The 26,556-nt window shown below is 44.6% G+C and overlaps 1 protein-coding gene across 3 annotated transcripts in view; it reads left to right on the top strand.

Annotated features, from left to right (window-relative positions):
- The first annotated feature begins 9,141 nt into the window (after positions 1–9,141).
- Positions 9,142–26,556, top strand: part of Lifr (LIF receptor subunit alpha) — a 70,158-nt gene continuing 52,743 nt past the window's right edge. For 2 of the 3 annotated variants that reach the window (XR_008219481.1, XM_052743191.1), the window contains exon 1: positions 10,314–10,614. The gene's annotated coding sequence lies outside the window, so the exon portion shown is untranslated. Of the gene's footprint in view, positions 9,843–10,313; positions 10,615–26,556 lie in introns of those variants that run through there. The other variant, XM_052743192.1, reaches the window with a different exon arrangement.

Raw genomic sequence — 26,556 nt, 5'->3', positions numbered from 1 at the left:
TTCTACTCCAAAAACACTTTCTTCAAGTTGACAATGACCTGTCATTCATTTTTATGTTTATGTGTCTTGTGTTAATGCGTTGTCAGTTTCTCTCTAGAACTGGTGATGTTGTACAAAACAAGGTTCCAGAATCACGTCTCACCCCTTCCTTCTTTCCTCTCCCCTGTCAGGCACACACCGAGTTCATGAGCTGAGGAGAAGCAGGGGCAGGGGTGGAGGATGTGTTCAGTAGAGAGTGTGATTGCAACTTGGAACCTGTTGAGTCCGATCCGTCCGTCTTCACGGCAGTCAGCGCTTTGGGTTACAGACAGTTATCGGTCCAGGTTGCTTTGTAGGGACAGAGAGGGGGATGTGACTTAGAGTGAGTGAACTGTGGGAGATGTGGGAGATAACGCACTCTAGCTGTCATTGTTGACTTGTTCTTTTGAAAAGCTTTTTGAATAAAAAAAAAGATCATATTCTTTCAATAAAACAAAACCTAATACAGGCAGATTTAATAAAAGGAAAACTAATGACTTATCAAAGAACAAACAAACAAACAAAGGGTAAGGGGGGAGGCGGGTCGGAAGGGTCTGAAGGGATTCACTGTCTCATATAACTGCAGTCTGGAGGCTGAGGCTGGCTCGCATCCAGTGATGACCCTACAGTTTCGCCCCTCCCTTCTCTGCTCTGCTGTTCTCTGCTCTGAGCTGACGAAATTATCAGGAAGGCTCTGTCCAAAGGAACCCTGTGGCAGGTGCTTTACCAGTAAATGCTGGAATTTCTTTATCCACAAACCGAGTGCCTCTTGCTTTGGACACTAGTGTTTCTGATCGAGGGATAGTTCATCCTCAGATGATAACTGGTCTTTCCAATTTGCCCAGTGATTTTGCCTTTGTGGCTTGGAATTAGCCACGATGAGAGTATTGACACTATGGAAATTGGCCAGGGCTACAAATCAAGGCCCTTTCCTTTTGGAGAACTTGTCATTATATACTCTGTCCACTTGGTCACTGTGTAGCCAAGGGATGAGGACAGATCTGCCAGAGTTTCGGGGACTAAAGCCTCCCTAGGGACGGACTGGCTCTTTAAAGGGCCATCAGCGTAAGTTCCTTGAAAATGGAGAGAATGGATTTGGGGAAACGCCCTCCCATGTGCAATGTTATGTGATTGTACATTGTATCATTACAGAATCTCGTGTTATGTTATAATTGAAGATCCACTCTAAATCCAGGCTTCTGAAAAGCTTTGCAATTCATGAATTGTCTTTTGTTCATTTTCCTCAGTGTTACCTGATCTTCGATTAAGGATGTTTTTCTTCATAGAACTTTGTGTAACTTCCCAATGCCTTTGCAAAGGGATGAACCAGGATACAAGACAGAAAAGAAGGAAGTAAGGACAAATTACTAAAATGTACGTTTACTGCTGTGTTGTTAGTTGGGGGATTGATACTAGGTTAATTGTGGGGATTGAGTCTTCATGTTTCTTCTCACTTGAATAGCAATTTTAAAATACAAAAAAAATGAATAAATAGTGGATTTAAAAATGTTTTTCTATTTTTTTCATTTATTTGTTCTTTCTAGGGTTTTGGGTGATGGGTGATGGCATTCATGTGGTGACCAGAGGTCAGCGTGGAGGAATTAGTTTTCTTGTCCCACCACATAGGTCCCTGGGGATGAAACTCAGCCTTGGTAACTGGCAACATTACCAAAGAAGCAATATTATCAGTCCCCAAATACTGAGTTTTAAACCAGCTGATGTGTCCACAAACTTTTTAACTTTTAGCCAATGAACAAGGTTTAAAATAAAAGGTACAATAAATTTCCTTTTTTTTTAAAAAAAGCTAAATATTATCTGTTAATTACTGATACCTTAATGGTCTGTAATTAATCTTGGGTCATTTGTGAAATCAAATGTTCAGGCTTTAGGCCTAAAACTTTATCCATTGCTGATAGCAACAGAAAATAAAAGACAGTGATAAAAACCAGTAAATTTAAATTAGGTCCATGTGTTTATCATGTACTCTGCTGATCTACTATATTTCCCACATGGACCACATTTTGTCTTATTATTTTTATGTCTTTTAAAGACAGAGTCTCATGTAGCCTACACTGGCTTTAAACTCACTAAGTAGCAGAGAATGACCTGGAACTCTTGATCTTTCTTTATCCATCTCCTGAGTACCTTGTGCTGCTGACTTGGTTACTGTTCTATTGCTGTGTAGAGACACCATGACCAAGGCAACTTACAAAAGAAAGCATTTGGTTGAGAGCTTGCTTGCAGTTTCAGAGGGTGAGTTCCCAATCATCATGGTGAGGAGTATGGCAGCAGGTAGGCAGGCATGGCACTGGAGCAGGAGCTGAGAACTTACATATGATTCACCAGCAGGAGACAGAAACAAAGACTGGGCCTGGCATCCATTATTGAAACCTCAAAGGCTGCCTCCAGTGACACACACACTTCCTCCAACAAGGCCACACCTTCTAATCCTTCCCAAGCAGTTCCACCAACTAGGGACCAAGCATTCAAATATGTGAGCCTATGGGGGACGTTCTCATTTAAACCACCACAGTCACCACGCCCATCTGATGATGTCTTAAAAGGCTAGCAATGAAAGAGAGTGGTGGCATTGCCTGTCTTGTTGACTGTCATGTGCCATTTATAGTATTGAAAATTCAATGAATTTGTTGAATATTGAGTTTAGAAGTCTAGTGGTGATGCCACATTTTTATCCTTTTACTTGTCCTCATGTAAATACAAAGAACAAACTGGCTCACTAAAGGTGGTGAGTCATCAAGGGATGCTCCTGGCTTTAGTAGATTTTGAGTATAAGCTATAAAGACACTTTCAAGTTGAAGAAAGCGGAACGCACCAAAGGTGAATAGCATCCTGAGAGTCCCAATCATGGGTAGGGGAGGGAGAAGGCCCTGTAGAGAAACAATGCTAAATTCAGAGAAATAGCAGCCCATCTACACTGATGTATACTAATATTTGAACCAGAGTGGGGAGACAGCTCAGTCTGTAAAGTACTTGCCATGCACATATGGAGACCTCAGTCAGACTCCTAGCACTCACATAGCAACAACAACAATAAGAAAATACTCCAAATTACAAAAAAAAAAAAAAAAAAAAAAAACCAGGCATGGTGGTATATGTTTGTACTCTTAGTGCTGAGGAGGCAGAGGCAGGAGGATCCTTGGGGCTCAATGGCCAGCTAGTATAGCCCAATGACAAGCACCAGATCAGAGTAAGAGACCTGGCTTCGAAAAGTAAGGTGGACAGAAGGACATCTGGAGTTGACCTCTGTCCTCCACACGATGTGCATGTACTACACAAACATATAATCACACGTACACACACACACACACACACACACACACACACACACACACACACACACACCTCTACCTGCAGCAGGAATGCACAAGAGGAAGCAGTAGACTATTAAAGGCCGAGAAAAGGAAGAACATGGGTTGTGGATGGTTGGTATTGTCAACATGATAGAATTTTCAACATGTCAGAGAAGCACCTTGGAGACAAGCACCTTGGAGACATGGTCTGGGCATGTCTGTGAGGGAGTTTGCAGGTTAATTAACTGGACTGGGCAGACCTAGAAGACCCACCATGAATCTGGGTTATGGTATTCCCTTGGCTTGGGTCCTGGGATTGCATAAAGAGAAGAAAGTGGGCTAGGCAGCAACATTTATCCCTCTCTGCATCCCGACTGCAGACGCAGTGTGACAGCCGCCTTGTGCTCCTGCCGTCCACCATTATGGACTGCACCCCCAAACCGTGAGCTCCTTAGGCTGCTCTGTCCTAGCAATGAGACTAGTAACTAACACATGGACTAGGGAGAAATGGAAAAGGAAATCTGAGCACATCCTCTGGGGACAGCAAAGGCAGAATCCAACCTCATCAAAGCCTTACCTGTACAGGTAGCTGCTTGTGAGAGCCTGGAGAAGCTAGAAGCATCAGGAGAAGCAAGTGGCCCACCATAATAGCTCCTGGGGGAGAGTCCAGGAGGAATTAGGAGAGTGAGTTTGGGGCCAAATGCAGTGGTTTGAGTGGTAGTGCGGCCTCAGGCAAGTTACTGTACATCTTTAACTTTGTGAAAAATAAAAAATAAAGAGAGGCCACAAACACCCTGCCCCATAAAGCCCAAACAAACAAAAAAGATGACAACTTTTCCTACAATTCACTCCAGGGCTACAGGGTGAGAGGAATTGGTACCTAACAGGCCACAAGTGTCCCATAAATGCTCATTATTGTTATTAAATGCTCATTATTATTATCCAGTGACGAGAGGCCCGAGACCTGCTTTTAGCCAATGTCTGCTAAATTACTATAGATAATAATAGTGTTGGCATTCAGTTGTGTATAAATCTTTTGTCAATCTATTTCTTTGTGCTTGTGACTATTCACATCTGGGAAGGGAATGGTAACTATGACAAAAACTATCACAGAAAGCGAATACCAGGTGAATAAGCTGTGGACAGTGACTGCTCATCCTGAGGTCACCCATGCAGCTCTTTTTCTTTCCTGAATTAAAGCCAGTAAGGTTAGACTGGGGGATGCAAATGGAGTTCTACGCACAGTCAAGCTTGGTCCACAATTTGAGCGTAAGATTTAGTGACTAAACAAAATATCCCGGGCATGTCAGAGAAAAGAAATTCTAAGCTACAGACTTGTCCTTTGAGAGCAGTGACCTCAGTTACCTTACGTTCCAGTGGGGAAACCAGCAACGCAAATGTCCCTGTTTACCAGAGCTGTCATAGTGATGGCCACTTTTGTTTTCCGATAGGGGACCAGGCAGTGTACGAGATTAGGTACCTGAAGAAATCCCGAGGGACATTCCTGCTATTTAAATTAATTATTTAACTCATTCCTATTTTCCAACTACCCGGTGTTTCAGTGACCTTGAGTTATGCCTGCTGGCAAATGTGTAACCATGGAAAAGTCTCCACTGTGAAGCTGCAAACAAAAGCTCGCTCTCTTAGGGTTGTTTTTTGGTTAGACACAGAATAGTGAAGTCTGGGAATTAAGTGTATTAGTTAGAATAATATATTCAGGGATTTAGGGAATTTGGGTCAGGTTTTATACCAACCCTACTACCTCTCTCTGGACCTCAGCTCAATCCTTTAATCTTCTGGCTTCTTGTTCCATCTGTAAGAGAGATGCCTCCGGCAAGGCACTCAGTACAGTAGCTGTAGGAATAAATTAAATAATGGACTTAATATCACCACCGAGAATGGAGCAAATTGCTCTTTTGTGGGATCCATTAGCTCAACTGAGAATATTAGCACAGGATTCTGAGTGTATGATTGATGTAAGAAGTAAGATAGCATCCATTTTCATCCTGTGCTTTGCCCCGAAATGACTCTGGGTGACAGATAAAGCATATGAGGGGGACTGGAGAAAGCAAGACCAGAGGAGCGTGCTTGGTAAATGAAAAGGAGGAGGAGGGGAGTGGGAAAGGGGAGGGAGTTATGAGCTAAGAGTGAGACAGGTGTGGAGACAGCAGGAAAAAGGAGGAGGAAGAGGAGGAGGAGGAGGGGGGGGAGGAAGAGGGAGAGGAGGAAGAGAAGAAGAGGGAGGAGGAGGAAGAGGAGGAGGAGGGGAAGGAGGGGAAGGAGGAGGAAGAGGAGAAGAGGGAGAAGGAGGAGGAGGGGGAGGAAGAGGAAGAGGAGGAGGAGGAGGGGTAGGAGGGGGCTCCAGAGGTGGTGGTGGCCATAGAGGCAGGCCAGAAATCAAGGCCCCTAAGTAAGAGAAATTGGGAGGATGTAAAATGAGATTCCAATCAGACCAGTGCTCCCTGGAACCCTGAGGGAAGGAAGAAGGGCCTGGGGCAGAGAGGCAGGGTTTATTCCCCAAGGTCATCCCCGCCATTCTTTCAGGGGCCTTCTCAGCCTGCTCCTTTCCCCCAGTGGATCTCAGTCCTAGGCTTCTGGCACAGGAAGTTGACTTTAACAACCCGAGGCAGTCAACTTTCCCCAGTTTAAGAAGAGAGGAAAGAGACTGTCTCTAGGTGCCCCGGGGTGATAGCTAACAGCACAAGGAAGTGCGGGGAGAGAGTATGCTGTAGGTATTTCAGCCATACCCACTCTGGCCTCACATACCTTCAAGCTTTGTCTTCTCTGGACAAGGGATTTGTTCTAACCACTCCACCTATCACCTTAGTGCTCAAGTAGGTGGGCTAATTTAAAATGAAAATAATTGTGACACTCAGAGCATGTATCACTAGCTTTGTGTGAGACACATAGGCCATGTATTTTTACAAAAGGAGTCTGAAGTGGTGTAAAATTAAGACAATGTATGCGCGTTGAGAAAAATACCTGGCCAAGGAAACTATAGCAAAATTGATGCAGCAATGTGTGGTTTTATAGAAATGAAGTCACTTGATTTTTTTTTGACAATCTTCTGACATTGCTGCTTTTAGTTACTCCCATTTCAGAGAAGGAAATTGGACAAACTACAATTTGATGTTATGTCTTTGGTTTGGTTTCAGTGGCCAGTGTGAAAATAAAACAAAACTGTAGGAGACTCATTACTGACTTCCAACAATAGCAATTTCAAGTTATTCACCAGAAGTGTGTGTGTGTGTGTGTGTGTGTGTGTGTGTGTGTGTGTGTGTGTGTGTGTGTGAGTTCTACTTGTATAAAATATAGGCTCAAAATGCAGTTGAGTCCCTCTTAACTTAGACTTTTATGTATTCCTCACATAATGATGCCCTTTGACAAGGTTCCTTACAGATTTGGCCCAGAAGGAACTTTCTCCTAAATGAGATTATGATTTCTTCCACTTGACCATGAGAGTTATGAAATGAGAGTTATGGAAACTCCCACTTCCCCTACTTCATGGTTAAGAGGAAGCTTGGAGTTCAGTGTCATGTCCATACGCTACTATTGGACTGAACCAGGTGTTTTTATTATTACTTTTACACTTCTTAATGTTTGTCTTTCTATGTAAACCATTTTAAGTCCTTTCTGGAAGAAAGCACAGTATAAATAGTAAAAGAACAAACAAAATACAGTAGTCCAGTCAGGGCCGTGCTAGAGATGTAATGACTTAGCAAAGTATGCTATGTGACACCCCTAAAATCACTTTATCTGAAAGAGAATATATTAGAAACAGGATTCTGGGAAGATTCTTTCTTTCATGGTGTTTATCACTTTTTTTCCCCATGTCCCTTAAATAGCATTCCAAACCACTTTGGGGAAAGAATATCAAATCTAGAGCAAATGAGCTGATTACTCTCATATGTCTTCTTACTGAGATCTAATTAAAGTTTTGAATCTTGTCCAAAACTGTGCTCTAAAATAAACCAATTTAAATCTACATTTATCAGTCAGACTTAAAACGGGGGATGGCTTTACCCACTTCACCCATTCGCCAGTGAATAACTATGCTTAATTTGTAGATTCTTATCTGGTTCCACAATTTCTTCCAGGAATACAGCATACCTTATCTTGCTGATTGACAAACACTATACACATTAGGTCATTCATCAAGAGAAGCCTTCTGAAGGGCCAAGATGCTGTGATTCAATAACAAACCTCCCAGCATCTCAATTTCGCTGCAGATTTTGGCTCTGCAAAGAACAAAGCCTTTCAGACCCAGAATGTTCACTATGGGGATCATCATGCTTTTAAATAAATTCCTATAGAGAAGAGGGGTAGGAAGAAGAGGAGGAGTATTTACGCTTCAGTATCTCACTGCCTTGGTCCTATTCAATTTCAGCTTGCCATAGAACCTATACTTTTACTTCTAATTATGTGATTTATTTATTATTTATTTGACGGACATTTATGGAGATGTATCAGGCTCTTTGTAGTCTACAATTTAAGTAGCAAACAAACATGATAACACCACATGAAAATGCAAATAGTAGATGTTATAGAGAGTGGTATTTAAAAACAAACTGGCTCCTGAAAAGGTATATAAAAATGGGGTTCATCCATAGCACTTGCAATTGAGCTGTATTATCTATACTGGTTAGTATACATTAACAATCTATACTGGTTAGTTTACATTTTTATATGACAGATAAAAAGAATTCACTCTGGCCATCACTGATTGCAGAATCTTATCAAATGCCCCCAAATGAGTTATGGATTGGTCACATCCCATATTGCTGATGTATTTTTAAAGCAGTGAGTGGCTTTATAGCAAATACTACCTAGTATTTTATGTAAATATAAAACCTGTAATTTCTCACAGAGAAGTGTGCATACTGCAACTCTCCCAACCATTCCTCAGTATAATGCAGGTACTCCTTACCTGTGAAATGGGCACACAAGGCAGATTTTCTGTGGTGCACAAGCTTCTGGGTAGCTTTTCCTCACCCCTATACAAGAAAACTTTGGCAACGTGTTTATGTGAGCCTGTTTTTTTTTTTTTTTAATACAATTTGTAAAAGTAAGATAATTTAACCACTCTGGGCTGAGACAGAGGTCTCTTTCCAGCTGGATGTCCACTTAGTTCCACCCAGTGCCGAGGGCTGCTGGAACAGGTTGGACATGCTGGTTTGTTTTGTTTTGTTTTCTCTTTTAAGAGGACCACCCAAACTGCATAAATTTCAGGCCCCACAAAAACCTGCATCCGCCCCTACATGTGGGAACAGAACCCAGTTCACAGGTGTGTTGTCAGATTAAACAGTGAATGCAGGCAGAGTAAGCAAGGCCACGGAGGTCAGCATTTTATATAAGGTGCAAACCATGATGCTGTCATGTTGTCTGGGGTTTAAAATTATTTTCCATGGAAAAGGAATCTGCAGTCCTGGGCAACAAAGATATGCCACGATTTTCTTGGGCTCTAGATATCTTTGAGTCTCTTTAGCTATTACAAATTTTAAACGTTTGTATTTTGTGTGCCTTCAGTACAAAAGACAGAAATATTAGGGTACATTAAAACACTTAAATCTATTTTCTCTTCTGACTTCAAAACAAATGAAAAAAAAAAAACTTTTGTTGGCTCCTAAAAGTTCTGTGAGCCATAGGTGCTGTGTCTAATGGAAGAGACAGGATTTGCCAATGGGATTAATAAATTTCTCAAGCTGTGGGAAAGAATTAGGACAAATAGGCAATTATGGTAGAGCTTAAATGGGGGCAGGGGCAGTACACAGACTAGAAACAGTCATATGGACAGCAGGAGGCAGTTAGTGTTCAAAATATGCAGTTTAATGGAGGTGGCCACTCACTCTTAGGTGATCATATTTTGAAAGATATTATTGCATAAGGAATTTATTTTTCACGCAGTGTTGCCCGTTTTAGAGTTACATTATTAACGGAATATTTATTTTAGAAAATAAGCTTCGTCCTGCCAATTTGCAAGTTGCTCTAGATGCTAGAGTTTAGAATTTCAGACAAAGGTCTCTCACAAACTCCTTGGCCTTGGCGCATCAGATAAGTCACAGATGAAAACAAACTCCTTAGGAAAGGTGGGTCTGCAGAGCCTTGTGACTGCGTGCCAGCCACTCTATCTGGCACATTTCTGAACTTTGCAAAATTAATTGTGCTAAAGAGAACACCATCAAACGCGTCCGGCACAGAGAGTAAACATCTTCAAACCACGATTCTGCGCTATAAACCACTCTCCTACTAATTTCATTTGGTGCATTACTCTGGAGGAACACCGAGGCCAAGTGAAACTGCGGAAATAGGAACAATGCACGGAGGAAAAATCTCACCCCATTAAGGGATCCGTTTCTTCTCTGCACAAATAAGCCCACCACGCCTCGGAGGCACGACTAGATGGCTCCAGGATGTTCTCAGAATGCTCCCGCGGGCCCTCATGAGCTGAGAGATCCCTGCACCAAGAAGGAAGGGGTCCTGAGTGTCAGCGCCTCAGCTCACGGCGCAGTTTAGGTAACTCACAAAATCGGGGTGGGGTGGGGTATCTAAGCAAACAGACGTGCCTAAGGCAGGAATGGGCGTCCGTGTGCATTTTCGGGGCGACTTCGGTTTCCTCCTCCCTGCAAGGTTTGCAAGGCGCAGTGACAGCGGTATGGGAGCCGCGCTGGTTCCCGCAGGGCCGCCTGGGCTGGGCCGGCCTTTCCTGAGGCTTTGCACCGGCAGGGCGGCCGCGCTCTCTCCCGCGGCTCTGTGACCTTGCAAGGCTGGCCGCGCGACCCGAGCCTCAGCAGAGGCACCACCCCGGGCGCCGGGCCCGCGCGCGACCGACCGACCGACCGACCGAGAGGCTCCGACTCAGGCGCGACCTCGCGGGCCCGCGCCCGGTGCGCGCGGCAGGGCCGGCGAAGGGGAGGGGTGCGGGGGGGGGGGGGAGAGTCCGGGGCGCGCGGGGCGGGGCCTGGGCGGGGCCTGGGTGCTGCGCCCCCCGCCAAGCTTCTTGCTGGCGCCGCCTCCGGGCGCGCAGTCCGCGCCGGAGCGTCTCGGCTGTGGCCGCGGCCGTTATCGTCGCCTGGCGCTGCGGTGGCTCTCGGGGGGTTGTGAGAGGGCAGCGGCAGCCCGTCGCCGGTGGCCGCTGGAGCCGACCCGCGCGGGGGACGGGGACACCGGAACCGCGGCTGTGGTCGGGCTGGCTGCTTCGCGATTGCAAGTCCCGGGTTGCAGGGTCCGGACTGCCCCCGGGGCGGCGGCCGGCTGGGATGGCAAGATAGCGGCGCGGGAGCGGTGGGTGAGTGCGGGGGCGCGGCGCGGCAGCCTGGAGCGCGTGCGGGGGAGGGAAGGGGGGGGCGCGTCCCCGGCTCTGGGGCAGCGCTGCTCGGGCTCGCGCCGCCCGTGCCAGCCCAGGGTCAACCCTGCTGCTGCCCGCGTGGGCGCGGACTTGCACCGCGCCGAACTTGTGCGGCGCGAAGGGCAAGTGAGTTCCAAGGCCAGAGGTTACCAGGGGGAGGGAAAGGACCTTTTAAGTCCCCATTTGGAGCTGCGACCTGCCAGATGGTATCTTGCCTCTGAACCTCTGCGCCTCAGCAAAGTAGTTCCTGGTCCTTTCTGCTTTTATGGTGCATTTTGACATGACCTGTCTGTATTTCTAGGTGCTTGTGTCACGCAGGCGCTAAACTTACTAAAACCCCAAGTTAAAGTGTAGCAAAGTTAGGCTTCATGATTGGTGGCTTTCCTGATGTGTTGTCTAAAAGCACAAAGCTGGGATCGTCAATTCAGAGGCATAGACAACTGCACAGAATGTGTTGTGAGCTTACTTGAGAGCTTGAGTAATGTGATTCTGGCCCCTTGTCTTCAGCTGCCAAAACACAAGCCTTTCATTTACACTTGGGTTATCTTCGTGTCCGTTTTTGTCTGTGTGTTTAAAGCAATCAGATATCGATAGGACACGTGCGCCATTATTGACTGACATTTATATGGAAATACGTTCTTTGCATTTACTTTGTGTTCCCTTAAAGTATTTTTTTCCCAGCAAAACTTTCAATTTAAAGTTTGTCAACCAATTTGTCTTCAGCTTCATATTTAATTCAACAAAATTTCTTGGAGTCAAGTTGCTGTGACTTATTTAGTCAGGGGTTCAAAAGTGGTGCCCACATTATACTTAAAGCAGCCCCCAACAGCCCCCGTGTAAAACTCAAGCAATTGTTTATTGCAACTGATGCTCTCCCCTCCCCTTACACGATTATTTTGACACCTATCTGAAGTCATACTCCACTAGGAGCAGAGGCTTCTAATCTAAGCCTGGTTGAGGAAAGCAGACCTCAGCATAGCCTGTGCTTTTAAAAACACTAGATTGCGCTCTTTGTGTTTTTCTCAGACTGTTTTGTCTTACAAAAGGTGGAAACTGTTCATTTGGAGGCTTCATTGGAGAATGTTTAAGCTCAGTTTAAATATGAGGTATATTTTCAAGGAGGCCTGAGCAGCTGTTTGCTCTCCCAGAGTTGAACTGAGGTATATTTGCTTTGTAATAGGTGAGATCACAAGCCGCTCTGCTCTTATTAGTGGAGACTTGGATTCTCTTCTGGGAACTGAGAACTGGGCGCTGTGCTGTTAAACCCAATGAAACTTCTCTGATTTAAAAACAAACAAACAAACAAAAAGACCCTTTTGCTTCTGAAGACTCATTCTTGAGGTCGATGTTAGTATAAATGATCATGTGAAGATGTTATTATATTATTGGTGGGATGTCCCTTCATATCGGGAGAAGATTCAATAGTTCCAGAAAGTTCAGAGTAAAAAGCACACTTCTATCCCACCACACCCTCACAGCATCTGTAAGAACAGGGCTTCCTGGCTCTTGTCTCTCTCTCTCCAAATGTAGCCAAATGCTTTGCAAACATTGTGCTCTTTTTGTTTTCTGACTGACTGGGATACATTGTCTGCCCTGTTCTGTCAGCTTCTTCCACTCTCGAGCAGAGTCCTAAATCCTGACAGTCTCCCTCAGTCTTCTAGGGAAGCTACCTTACTCTCACAGCAGCTGAGAACTCCATTAAGGATGAACCATAATTTATTTAAGTTTTTCTCTCTTGATAGGTATACACATTATTTCTCATATCTTGCTGTGAAGTTGTAAAGTCGTTTTTGTTTTTGTTTTTGTTTGTTTTTTTTTTTCTTTTTCTGAGGCTCTTAAGTGGATTTCAGTTATTCTCAGGGCAGGGCCCAAAGACAGCAGTGAGTTGCTTCTTTCACATTGCAGGAAGTGGATGCCTGCTCTGCCCAGTGCACATTCTTTGCTTTTCTGACTCCAGAGTGACCCATAGGGATTTGTGGCATCTTTGCTGTGAAGTGAGAGCTTTGATGGTCTGGACCTAAAGTCATTCCCTTAATGACAGCTTGGGCCCTGTTTCAACAGCAGAACGTAACAAATGTGCAATTATGAGAGTAATCTACCAAGCCAGATGTGGTGGTGCCTTTAATCCCATCACTCAGCAGGCAGGAGCAGGTGGAACTCTGTGAGTTCCAGCATAGGCAACGGAGTTCCAAGTCAGGGCTATATAATGAGACCCTGTCTTAAAAAAAAAAAAAAATCTCAAGAGTTTAAGTGATTTGAATATGCATTGAAGGCTCATGCCTTTTATTAAATTGACAGAATGGTTTTGTGTTTCAGAAAATTTGTTTGTCACTAGGATAAAATCTGTGCTTTCTGTGGTAGATCACCACTTTCTTATACTTCAATGTGAAGAAATTGCTTTCACACCTTTATAGTTTGGGAAAGGATTATTGCCAACTCTTGGGGGAAGGATGCTTTTAAAAATATTTGTCCTTGGCATCTCTTAGAGTGATTTTTGAAGAAGAATAAATTGTAGAGGTTAAGTAGTGCTAATGCTAGCACTTGGGCATGCTGCATTATGTAGCCTGATGTGACCACATGTGGAGGTTGTATGTTTTGTTTTGTTTTTCTTTTTTCTTCCATAAGTTGTGAGGATCCTTTCAAAAAATTAATTAAAGCCCCATTGACTCTGTTAGTATTTAGGGTGTTGCCTTTTTTCTTTGTTATTTGGGACCTAACATTGTGGTATCAATACAAAAGTGTTAATACTATCCATATTTGTTCTTAATAAATGGGTGTTTATCAGTCTTCTATTAATATTCCAAGCAATTTTCAGGGGAACTGAGATCCAGATGTGTACAGGATAAACAGACTGGCTGTCATGAGTTTCCATCCGAATGGTGGAGAAGAGTGAAAAATCCAGGGAACAGTGAAGATCATATCAGGTAGTGGTAAGGACCAGGGAAACAAGGACATAGCATGGCTGAGTTAGAGAGAGCCATGGTGAGGACACTGCCTGAGGGTTGAGGCCGAAGAAGAATCTCTTGGGTAGAAATGTTGGAGCCAAGGCCGGAATTCTTCAGAAGAAGCAGCCTGTGATTTTGGTGAATGGGGAAGTGTAGCTCAGGCAGAGGACACTGTAAGTGCCAGTGCGCTAGGTGACCTAGGGCCACCCCCGTGCTGTGCTGATGGTGGGGGAGAAGGGGAGCCTGCTAGCATGTTCTGGGATCGATGTGCTGCATGTGGTTTAAAGATGTGCAGCAGAAGTGGAGGAGGGAAGATTCCTCCATGGGCTGGTGGCTTCAGGAGTGTGCAGCAGAGACCCCACCTGCTGTGGGCTTTACTTGTTGAATAAATGAGCGAGTAAATAAAGAGTTTAAAAAATAATCTGTAGCAGGAATCTTAAATGGTCTTATTCATAAGAAAAAACCTGGAGCCAGGTATTGGGGTGAATGCTGGAAGATCAGAGAAGCAGAACAAGCCACAGCTACCTCACCTCGACAGCTGGTCCTGTTTCCTCAGACTGGAAGCCTCTGAGTCCTCATCCAGAATGAATCTCAGCTGAATTGCTGCTTGAAAGCCTAAAAGCTTAACCAGCCAAGTGCTTAACCAGCCAAATGCTTCTAGTTTCTGGTCTCCATGCCTTATATATCTTTCTGTTTTTGCCATCACTCCCTGGGATTAAAGGCTCACTTCTTGGGATTAAAGGCGTGTGTCACCATGCCTGGCTGTTTCCAATGTGGCCTTGAACTCACAGAGATCCAGAGGGATTTCTGCCTCTGGAATGCTGGGATTAAAGGTGCGTGCTACCACTGCCTATCCTCTATGTTTAATATTGTGGCTGTCCTGTTCTCTGACCCCAGATAAGTTTATTAGGGTGCACAATATTTTGGGGAACACAATATCATCACATTTCCCCTTTTTTGTCTAAAATTTAAAAAAGTTTATAACTAATACAAGAAAAATTATATCCAATAAGTATATACAATATACACAGTCAAGATTACATTAATGATGTCTAGTCCATTAACATTTGACAGATTCAGACATTAACTCCATTAATATATAACAATGTCCAGTCCAGTAACATTTGGTAAACTCAAAAAAAATTTCATTACTTATCCTATTTAAAACAAGTAGTTCCTTTTTAAAAGTAGATTCCATAATCTCCCTTTTTTATCTTATCATATCCATATTCATTGCCCGGTTTTTGGTCAAAATTATTATTATTATTATTATTGGGTTTTGGAGACAGGGTTTTTCTGTGTAACCAGGCTGGCCTCGAACTCACAGAGATTGGCTTGCCTTTACTGGGATTAAAGGTGGGTGCCACCACCATCCAGCATTGGCCACAGTTCTTAGTTAGGAGTCTTGGTTCTGGCCCTTGACCTTACCATGTCTGTTACAGTTAACACACTCTCCTATTGGGGCTTCAAGACAGTTGTACTCCTTCTTCTGCCATGAAATTCAAGTCGGAAATGCTCAAAACAAAACAAAACAAAACAAAGCTCTTTTTAGTAAATCGTGGTGATTTCCAAGAGAGATGTACTCCGAATTTTCATTGTTGATTCCAGTGGAGTAGCCATTTACATGGGAATAACAGTTTCAGACGCCTTTTTTTGTGTGTGTGGATGGATGTTTAGGTTCTTTGGGCATGCGGCTGACTAATGAGCTGTTCAGAAGTGTGTGTTAGGCTCAGGTACTTTATTCTCACAGGAGGAATGTGTGTGTGCCTGCTCTATTTTGGGAAATAGCAGGAACTTGTGGTATTTCCTCTTCCCAACTCCTAATCTGTTTGCCATTCTAAATATATGTTCCTTTATATTAATTGAAAGCTTGGGAAACGGGTTTGATGCCAAGCAATTGTTGCAGCGATGTAGTAAGAGTCCCGTCTTCCTGCTGATTGACTGTTGGGCTCCTGTTCTGCATCAGGGGTTCTGTAATCTTGCAGAACGGGAGTTTGATCTCTTTAAATTTTCTATTCTGACTGGTTGAGGCCTGATGATCGCAACGTGCTTCCACATAAGATGACTGTGTTTTCCAACTCGGTGTGGTACAGCCTGTACAGACGCTAAGAAGAGAATGGATTCTTAAATGCCTCAGTCTTGAGCACAGTCGCCCTGGTCATCTTCATGTTTTTCACTTCAGGCAAGTAGCCGATGCTGGGGGTGGAGGGAGTGTGAGGAGTTCAGAGGCTTAGAAATTCAAGCACTTTCAAGCAGTTGCTCTGCAGTCCTCTTAGGAGTTGCAGAAGGACAGAGCTTCAGTTGTCTTACATTGTTTTGAGTGATACCACATATATGTTCCTTCTAGTCACATGTGGCTGCAGCTGCTGCTGGAGGGAACTTAAGTTGGCACTCACATGCCTTTTGCTACTTAGTTGGAAGGTGAGGAAAAATGTCTGGTGGGTTTGTTTTGTTTTGTTTTCCCGAATACTTTTGAATGGTGGGAAAATCTTGGCTATTATTAATTCTTTTGGTTTATAAGGCTGAATAAATTGGAATCAGCATACATGTCTCAAGTTGTCTTGTTAAGTGGTAGTATCTTGAAGGGCCACTAGGAGGCGATATTACTTCCTGAAGGTGTGTGTGGTTGGGTGCTATGTCTGCTCCCCAAAGCCGACTTCTGCAAGGAGTCCCTAGATCGGAGGACAGTGAACATCTGGTGGAAAATAACAAGTGGTGACAGATGTAGTGCTTCCCGCTTCTAATATTAGAAAATGCTAACGGGGCAATTGAGTTGTAATCATTTTGTAGACAGAATTGTGTGGGTTGGTTGAGCTCCAGTGCGGGTAAGATGAAGGTGAGAATCTATTGCCAGAAGTTACATGCCTTTAACCCCTGGGGCCACTTGGAGTGCCACCATAAACACTGAGGCATGATGACAAGATGCCAGCTGTTTCCACACAGCGGATCTGGAGACCCACCACTACACTGTTCTTTATGCCTTTGTATTTATAGCATGCATGTGAATAAGGTGAGAACATTCAAGAAACTTCTCCAAAGAAACAGTTAAAGTTGAGAGCATAAATCATCTGACTGGAACTTTGCCCTGTGTTTACTCCTTTAAGGTACCTGGATCAACAGTTTTACTGTAGATTAAAAAAAAAAAAAAAAAGGCTTTAGGGGAGAGCCTGTGCAAGATCTAGATAGAGATGAAAATGTAAGCTCTTAGAAAAATATAAAATTAAGGATTCAAACAACCTAGTCACACTGTGGAACTTAAGAGTCAGAGGGCCCCCAGATCTCCAGGTCAGCTTCTGGGTGTCCCTAAAGGTGTTACAATTTGCCCAGGAACAGCCACCGGCAACTGGCATCCTAACCTATAGGATTCTGAGTTCTCTTTAGGGTAGCATCTCCCTGAGGAGTCGACCGATGTCGGGTTCCATGTGTCCTCATCACTGGCCTAGTGTCCAACCCACAGCAGGCACCCCTATATTTGTTGAATAAATAAATATGTAAAATGAATTTTGAGCCTGTTGGATTATTACATTAGCTGTTAAGAGCATTTATACAATTACGAAAGAATATATCGTTTCTCAAGTTTCTTGTTTAAAAAAAAAATTGAGTATGCTGCTATTAAAACCCAAACCCTAGCAGTATCCAGATTGGCATATGAGACTGCATCTTGTTCCTTTCTGGCTGTGCACTGGATGTTCCTGGAGTCACCCTGTCAATCTGCTAGTACCTGGTACCCTTAACATTTTATCTCTACTGTTTGAAAATGCTTATACTCTTAAGGTCAAGCAGTTGCACCTTGAATTGTTTGCTTTTCTTCTAAATGTATCTTATCAGTGATTCCACTGTTTTGAAACCTTATGGCCCAGTCGGAATTTGGCTGTTTGAAATCAAATCTAGCAAATCCTGCCGGCTCTGGAAATTGTCATTTCGTGGTGCTCCTGGCGGATGTTTGAGTTGTAACTTTCCAGGAGGGCAATTTTGTATTACTCATCAAAAGCCTCAAAAATGTGCCCTGTCCCTTAGTCAGGCATTTCTACCCCTAGGAATTTAAACCAGGAGGGGTTGGAAGAAAAAAAAAAAAAAGAGCATGTGTATAGAAACCAGCCACAGGCATGGTCTGGCCTCCACAGCCCCAGTGTGTGGGAGCTCCTGCTGGGAGCCTGGTCTTTCCCACAGGGGTCACCAACTTGGTGGGAAGTTCAGTTAGTGGCATGTATCAGAATTAAGATGGGGATTCAGGGGAAGAAGCTGCCGACCGACGCTGAGGGCTGCTCCCCCCACAATACATATACTAAATATATATACACACAATATCTATACTAAAACGCCCCTGTAATTTGCCCAGACTATTTTTGTCACTTTGTGTCTACGAGTTACACACTGGAAACAGCTTCCATGCTCAGGAATAGGACGGACTGTGATATTCACATGTAATAGAGGGACAGTGATGTAGGGGGGGTGCATGGTGACATGGACAGATGCTCAGCATTGATCATTTGACAAGCCAGGTGGTAAGGTGACATGGATAGGGTGATCTAAGTGTTGGTTTGGGAGTATGTGCGTGCGTGAGTATGTATATGATCAAGTTCATAACACCTCGTAGAAAGATGCCAAGATCACACTCCAGACACTAGGTGGGATCATTTCTGTGTGAAGCAACTGTAGCTCCATTGCTCTTTTAACTTCCCCGAATTCCCAATATCTGAAAGCATGTGGTGCGGTGCAGGGTAGGAGGAAATCCCATTTCCGTTCCCAGTGCGGTGTGAACATGAGTAAGTTCTGGGTCTCTTTGGCTCCCTGTCCAGTGAGTGATGATGCCAGCTCTTGGTGCTTACCAGTAGAGAAGGCTTGCTAAACATAACCCAGCCTGACAGGATGACGACGACGACTAAGTGTCCTCAATACTAGAGAATTTCCAGGTAGAATAGTTCAATACTAGAGAATTTCCAGGTAGAGGAATTCAATACTAGAGAATTTCCAGGTAGAATAGTTCTGTTTTATAAATTACATGGGTCACGAAAACCATTCCAGGGCATCCTGACACAAGATTGTTCCTGGTCACTGGGAAATAATTTGAGTTTTTAAAAGAAAAGCATTTATTTATTTGTGTTCGAGTATGTGTGTGTGGTGGTGCATACCACAGGGCATGTGCAGAGGAGAGGCCAATTCCCAAGAGACTGCTTTCTCCTTCCACCCCTAGGGTTCCAGGGGTCTAATTGAGGTCGTCAGGCCTAGTGACACTTTATTTTTTTTTAATTGAAACATGTTTTTTTCTTCTATACTTGTCTTGAGTAGTCCTGCAAGCAATGCTTTCTTCAAGGTTAGCTCTGACTCAGTCAGTGGTGGGTGTGTCTGTTTTTTGCCAGGCACTGGATAGGCCCCAGTGCCCCGGACACAGGTGCCCTTGCCCCTTGACTGACACACAGGCGTAACCACCACACTGTGGAGCCGGGAGGGCCACTCAGTGAGTGGTAGTCACTGAAGGAAGGTAGCAAACAGCACATCCTGGCCTCCTGGCCTGTCCTTTCCAAAGAAAGCATGCAATGTGACTTTTCAGTGAACACAAACACTGCCATCTGCTCGTTCAACCTGCTGGATGAGCAGCAGCGCCATTACGTCACCTTGTTGACATTTACGGATGACTTATAGCAAACTTAGGTGACAGTTTCTTAAGCTACTCGGCTGAAAACTGCTACTACGTCTTCTGTGAAGGGCACACTTCTGCCACCGCGAGGGAGAGCTCATGCTTTTGTGAAGTCATCTTTTGTAATAAATTTCCTAATAACTCTGGGATGCGTGGGATTTACAGGTGTTCTGAGAAATTCCAGCATGTGATCTTCCTGTGAGACAAGGACAATTGTGCCCCTACTGGACAGTATGTGAACTGCACTAGCTCTAATGTATGGTGTGCGGACAGTTTTGAACGCTGGTGGCAGTTGTGAACACCATGCGGTTTGTGGATCTGCAGTATGCACACACACAAGTTCTGTGATGAAGGCAGAGCTTCATTAGTCACAAAGGTCACCCTCATGACACATGCTGGCCTCACATTTCATTTCCCTATACGGCTAACTAAAAGAAGACAATTTCATGAATCGTGGACCTTGTTGTCCCCACGGGAGGTTATAGACATAGCTAGGGGCCTCCAGCAAGGTCAACATTGTATCATATTTCCAGCGATGCCAGCATTTCCCTCTGCCCACTTCACTCCCTGCTCCTCCTCTGGAAACAGAGGAGTTAGCTTGCTTCTGTTGGGGGTGGGGTCGCTGTCCACAGCCTCTCCTAGCGAGATGCACAGGGGTTTGTGCTGGCAGGTAGACAGCAGCTGTGCTGTATTGGCACACAGACTCAGACTGGTGGCTGAGTAGGATGTAGCCAAGCCTTTCCTGAAGGCCAGGCTCAAGGAAATTAGAGAGGACTCTTCTAGAAGTTTCCGGCTCACGACAGTCAAAGCCACGAATGCTGTCTTAGGTCCCACAGGCTGTATCGTTGGGGTCAGACTCAAATGCTTACAGGACGATAGAGAACTCGGTCTGCCTTTTGTCTTGTGCTTTTGACAGAAGTCATCAAAAGCACTTTTTTTAAAATGAGGTTTTGTTTGTTTGTTTGTTTTGTTTTTTTTTGAGACAGCGCCTCACCCTGTAGCCCAGGCGTGCTTGTCCCCAAGGGCTGGGAAGTGCCGGGATTGCAGGTTTAAGGCACCTCACCCGGTTTTCCGTGATCTCCTTAACTCTACAAAAAGACAAGAGTGATGCAGTGTGATTTGGAGATTAATGCCCTTCCGTTGTCTGTGTGTTAGTCTTGGTCCCCCGGGAGTTCGGATCCCACAGTCCCTTCTGAGCACACACCTAGAGTGACCCGAAGACCTGCCACCAAGGTCCACATCTCAAAGTTCCTCTCTAAACCCCCCCCCCCCCCAGGACCTTACAGCCAGTCCCAGTGGACCCCTGGGGGACATAAGCCATCAAACCACAGCTTCCAGTAACTTTCACATTTCTTTCCCGGATCAGAAACGAAAGGCTTTTGGTATAGCTTGTATCATTTTGTTCCATGATTGAGTAATCAGAAAAATACTTGTTCTTTTTATTAGCTGCTGTTTCTTCAGTGGGAGTTGTTTGTTTTTATTCTACATCTGTACATTTTTAGAAGTTGACCTATCTTTAGGGTGTGGTAGACACACATTAATCCCAGTCCTTGGAGGCAGAGGCAGGTAGATCAGGGGGTCTCCGTGAGTTTATTTTGCATAGTGAGTGCCAGGCCAGCCAGGGCTGTATCCTGAGACTCTGCCTCAAGAAAAAAAAAAAAAAAGTGGAAATATTTTTTTAAAAATTACACAGGTAACATCATTTATAAAAATTGAGAAAGCTTGGAAACTAATTCTTTTAAAGTTTCAGTCTCCACCATCAGAGGTAACTCCATATGATATTATATTATAGATGATAGATTAATTCCTGTGCATATTTATACATTGTATTGGCTAGTTTGATGTCAACTTGACACAAGCTAGAGTTATCAGAGAGGCAGGAGCCTCAGTTGAGAGAATACCACCATAAGATCCAGCTGTAAGGCGTTTTCTTAATTAGTGACCAATTGGGGAGGCCTCAGCCCATTGTGGGTGGTGCCATCCCTGGGCTGGGCAGTCCTAGGATCTATAAGAAGGCAGGCTGAGTAAGCCCTGGGTGGCAAGCCAGTAAGCAGCACCCCTCCATGGCCTCTGCATCAGCTCCTGCCTCCAGGTCCCTGTGCTGGGTGAGTTCCTGTCCTCACTGCTTCTGATGATGAACTGTTATATAGAACTGTGAGTGAAATAAGCCCTTTCCTCCCCCAGGTTGCTTTTGGTCATGGCATTTCATCGCAGCAATAGTAACCCTAAGACAGACATATATTTAATATCCATGTTTCCAAGCTGTGGTTGGAATATACTTACATGCTTTTTTTTTATGACTTAAAAATGTAACTTAATTAATCATTTACCATGATACATAATTATGCATAGTGTTCCATTTATAAAGTCATTTATTTGGCTTACTTGACATATTTCCTCCATGCCTTTTTGTGTGTTTGGTAGTTTTTGTAACTGCTGGGGGCTGCAGCACTGAGGAGTTGAGCTGGCTCTCTCACTCTGCCCCTTGGGGAGCACCAGGGCAGTAAACGAGAATCACATGGTCAGATATGGATGAGCGGCCTAAGGACCGGACGCTGGGCATGGCGGTGAAGGGTGAGGGCTGTGTGGGTGGGTGGCAGACCTTGGGGGAGGTCCCTAGGGGACACTTCTTCTTTGCCTGGGTGATGGGAGAAGACTTGCTGAGCAACTGAGTTCTGACTCAGACCTGAATGATACATAGGACCTCTGGAGAGATCCAGGGAAGGAGGTTCCATGTAGCAGGAGTGACGCGTACAGGTTCCTGCGGGTGTCCAGGCCTGGTGCTTATGAGGAACAGAAGGAGGTCCCCCGGTGGCTGAAAGGAGAGAGGCATGCGTGGAAGGGAATGGGGCCTGCTGGGGTCATGGGAGAGAAAGTGGAGTGTGTTTATAAGAGTTGGCCCCAGTTTTAAATCCACAGTGACAGGCTCTGATGGATATTTTTGGATGGTGACCATGGCTGCTCTGTGCAGAATGAGTGTGTGGGGAGCAAGGACAGAGGCAGGCACGAGGGCCGCTTCATAGACTGATGGAGAAGGCAAGAGGCTCCCATGGCTGACTCTAGCAGAGAGGATAGTGGGCAGTGTTCGGTTTCAGAAAGCCATAGTTGCCAGGCATGCAGAGCAAGTGGAGGATCCTGGGCAGGAAGGGGTTAATCGAGAGTGCTAGGGTGCTTTTGTTTGCTTTGTTTGGGGGAAGGCTGAGACAGGATCTTGTTGTGTAGTCTTGGTTGAGCTATACTCACTAAGGTGATCCTCCTGCCTCCCCTCTCCTGGGTGCTGAGATTGTAGGCATGGACCACCACGCCCGGCCCATGTCTTTTGCAAGCCATCTTTGGGAAGTGTCTGTACCGTTTTTTGATAGGGGGAAGATTAAGGAGAACAAGTTGGGGGGCTGTGCATCAAGAATCTGTTTGGGTATGAACTCAAATGTCTGAGACTTGCAAGAAACAAATTGTGCTTACATCTGGAGAGAGGGCTGGCAGGAACTGTATAGACATCAGGGGAAAAGTCAGAATAGTTCAAAAATGAATGCTTGTAGGTTTTGCTTAAATTAACATAAGTTCTTAAATTCATGGGAGTGCTGAAGAGGTGGCCAGAATGCTTGCAGAGGTGGGACCTTTGAGAAGCACTCTGGTCTTCCCATAGACAGTGAGGATGCATCCAGTGAACATCTTTGCAATCCCATCTAATATCCCTTGTAGAAAAGTTTCTAGAAGTGGCTAGTTTTTTTTTTTTTGTTGTTGTTGTTTTTGTTTTTTGAGACAGGGTTTGTCTGTGTAGTCCTGTATATCCTAGAACTCACTGTGTAGACAAGACTGGCCTCAAACTCACAGAGATTCTCCTGCCTCTTGCCTCTGCCTCCCGACAAAGGCATGTGCCACCATACTCTGGCACTGAACTGAGCAAATAGTGAATACTCAATAAGTGCTCATCAGAGTTGTCAGATCGATTTGTCACCATCACCACGGCCACCAGCAGCAGCAGCAGCACCATCATCATCGTCAAGTCAAAGGCTGGCTTCCAAGTAAAATTGCATCATAACATGACACAGAATTCAGACCTTGGAGTCACTGTCCATTTCTGGCTTTGGTCTTTACAGGTCATGAGGCTCTAGGCAAGTCACTTAACCCCTTTGTTTCCCCGTTGAGTAGCACATGAAAGCTACCACCCCTCCCCCCCCAACACACACCTCCAAAGCACTGTGAGGGTACCGGAGACTGTCAAATACCGTTGGGTTTCAGCTTCTCCACATTTTCCCAGTGGTGGCCGGTGTCATTCTCACTAACCTTGTCTAAACCATCATGTGGGACTGCATCTCACATCACGTTCACAGTTTATTGTCCATTAATGTCCCTTAGTGTTGGAATTGTCTGTTTCTACTTCTGTTGAAGGTAGCCATCTTGCTTTCGTATCTTTGCTCGTTTTGCCCATTTCTGTGTTTTTGTATGTTAAAAGTGTCATATTTGTTGCATGACATTTTCCTTAAGGGGGAAAAAAAAAATCACTGTATCCGGTTTGCTGAGTAAGATGGTTCCGTAAGCTACTCCGTCATGTAGCAGGCTTGTGTGTTAAGCTGCAGGAGCATAGGAGGGTTGGATTTGAGGGAGATGAGCTGGGATCTGATGGACAAGTTGGTATTTGTTAAAGAGACTTGGGTAGGATGTCTTGGGTGGAGCAATGATAGAAGAAGGCAGAGCCCTGTGCATTTACTGGATTTGAGCCATGGGCAGTGGAAGAAGGGATGGAATAAACATGGTTTGGGGTTCAGGGATGAAGCTGGTAGGAGATGGCAAAGAACTTATGCCATGTTCAGATTGGGACTTCCTCAAGGCCAGGAAGAGCCATGGAAGATTTTGGCATAAAAGGACTGACTGTGTGCAGTGATGGAATTGGCTGGGGTCATTGCAGCAAGTGAGGGCTGAGAGGGACTCAGCCCGCCTGACTCTGGACATTTGTCTGATTTCCCTAGTACCACTGTGGCAGCCAAGTAGACAGGAACCATGATGTCCTTAAAAGCTGCCCTTTTTGCTCATGTGACCATGTCCTCTATATAGTGCTTCTTGAGATTGGGTGGGAAAACATTTGGCATGTGATTGGGGATTCTTGGAGCTTACTTACCCACAATCCTTAGGGTGGATGGGACCATACTTAGGGAGTAGCTGGTCCCTGTGAAGAGATGGAGTGAGAACATTTAAAAGAGTAAGGTTTTTGTTGAACTCCACAGGAACAGGCTATTCCCTGAATAGTCTTAAGAAGCTGCATATAAAGGATCTGGGCCTACATTGTAATATGGCCAACAAAGGAATGCTATAATAATTTTGGTAAGTAATTTTGTGTATTTTAATCTGTTGCTATTTTTTAGACTAAAAGTGAATCTCTCCCCAACCTGTATCTGTTCATTTCCCATGTGATACCACTGTGGCCATTTTCATTTGGGCCCTGAGAGTACCAGTGTTACATTTGTTTTAGTGAATTAACTTATTGCTTTGTTAGTATCTTCATTACCACGTGGCAGATTTGCTGTTTTGTACAGTTTTTCTTCCACAACTTTAGTGGCTGGGATTCCTTTATCCAGTACATTAATGAAAAATGTCACAGACACACAAAACTTCCACAGTTCTCTCTCTCCCTTTCATCCTGGTTGACATCATATTAAATAGCACACCAAGTAAGCTAGTCAGCTGGTAAGAGGAGCCTTTAGCTCTGTTTATTCAGAGTGGTTGTCTGGTTCTCGAACATTATTGGGACATTAGAGAAGATCTCATTCAACCCAAGACATGTTATATCTTTTTCTGCCTCTTGGTGTCCAAGAGTTTGTCAAGTCAGGGGTGTAGCTGGCCACCGTGACCCTTTCTGTCTTCCAGATCCCTTTCTCAAGACCCCAGGTCAATACTTTCTCAATACTTTCTGCACAGAGTCGGATCCAGGATCAGTACCAGGCTTATGGATCTCCCGGGTGGAGATCCATGCACGCCAGTGCTTAACCCTGATCCTCAGCTTGGTGGAATTTAAAATCACCTGGACAGCAAACCTCGGGGTGTAGTATGAATCTTAAAGAGTCTTTATTAATAAAACAAACCTGGAGCCAAGTATTGGGGTGAACACTGGAAGATCAGGGAGACAGAACAAGCCACAGCCACCTCACCTTGCCAGTTCCTCAGCTGATCCTGTTTCCTCAGACTGAAAGCCTCTGAGTCCTCATCCAGAATGAATTTCAGCTGAACTGCTGCTCCAAAGCCTGAAACCTTAACCAGCTAAAAGCTAGTTTCTGGTCCTCATGCCTTATATATCTTTCTGTTTTTGCCATCACTCCCTGGGCTCACTTCTTGGGATTAAAGGTGTGTGTCACCATGCCTGTCTGTTTCCAATGTGGCCTTGAACTCACAGAGATCCAGAAGGATTTCTACCTCTGGAATGCTAGGATTAAAGGTGTGAGTGCCACCATTTTCTAGCCTTTGTATCTAGTGGCTGTTCTGTCTCTGACCCCAGATAAGTTTATTAGGGTGCACAGTATTTTGGGGAACACAATACCACCACATCGGGGCCTGTGTAGGAGGTTGTTCCCAGGGAGGTTCAACTGATGGGGCAGACCCACTGTAGGGGAGAGGGTAGTACCATGCATTGGGGTTCATTCAGGTGAGAGTGAAGATAAAGGGAAGTAGAGCAACCACATTAGCTTTAGGCTAATTAGCGACAGAAACAGTGTGACCAGCAGCCTCACGTTCCTGCCATCCTGGCTTCCCCACCTTGCTGGCCTGGTTCTCAAACTCAGAGCCAGAATGAACCGCCCTTCCTCTGGGCTTCTCCTCAGCTCTTTGGTCACAAACACTTCACGCAATCTGCTTCTTGACCAAAATGACCCTCTTTGAAGGACTTCTGCCAAAAGCCAATTATTTTCAAATCCTTGGGGTTTTTTTTTCTGTTCCACTCTTATGTCGAAAGTGGGGAGATCCCTCCTCTCCTCCTCCCCCCCGCCCCTGTTCTTTTGAAAAGCATTTGTAGTCTAAACTGATGCCTATGACTTTGAGGTCTGAGAATAAAGGAGAAACAGTTCTTTGGGGGTAAATGTTTTCAGATACTGACTAAAAACATACTAAAACATTAAGGCATATTTAGGACATTATCTGTGCATTGAAATCTAATATTAGAACAATTATATTTTAAGAGAAGTGTTTCTTGTTTGTTTGCCATTTTATTTTAAGGCAGGCTTTTTGCTGGCTCCCTAAGAAGTGTTTTGGCCTAGAAATGTGTTTTGTTTGGCTCAAATGGTGTTGCAGTATTTTCCCCCTAAATGGCAT

Source organism: Peromyscus californicus, unplaced genomic scaffold, assembly GCF_007827085.1.
Source record: "Peromyscus californicus insignis strain IS unplaced genomic scaffold, ASM782708v3 Scaffold_18__1_contigs__length_77618521, whole genome shotgun sequence".
In the NCBI taxonomy this organism is placed as follows: Eukaryota; Metazoa; Chordata; class Mammalia; order Rodentia; family Cricetidae; genus Peromyscus; species Peromyscus californicus.
Note: the sequence above shows the minus strand (reverse complement) of the source record. Positions and strands in the feature narration are given on the sequence as shown.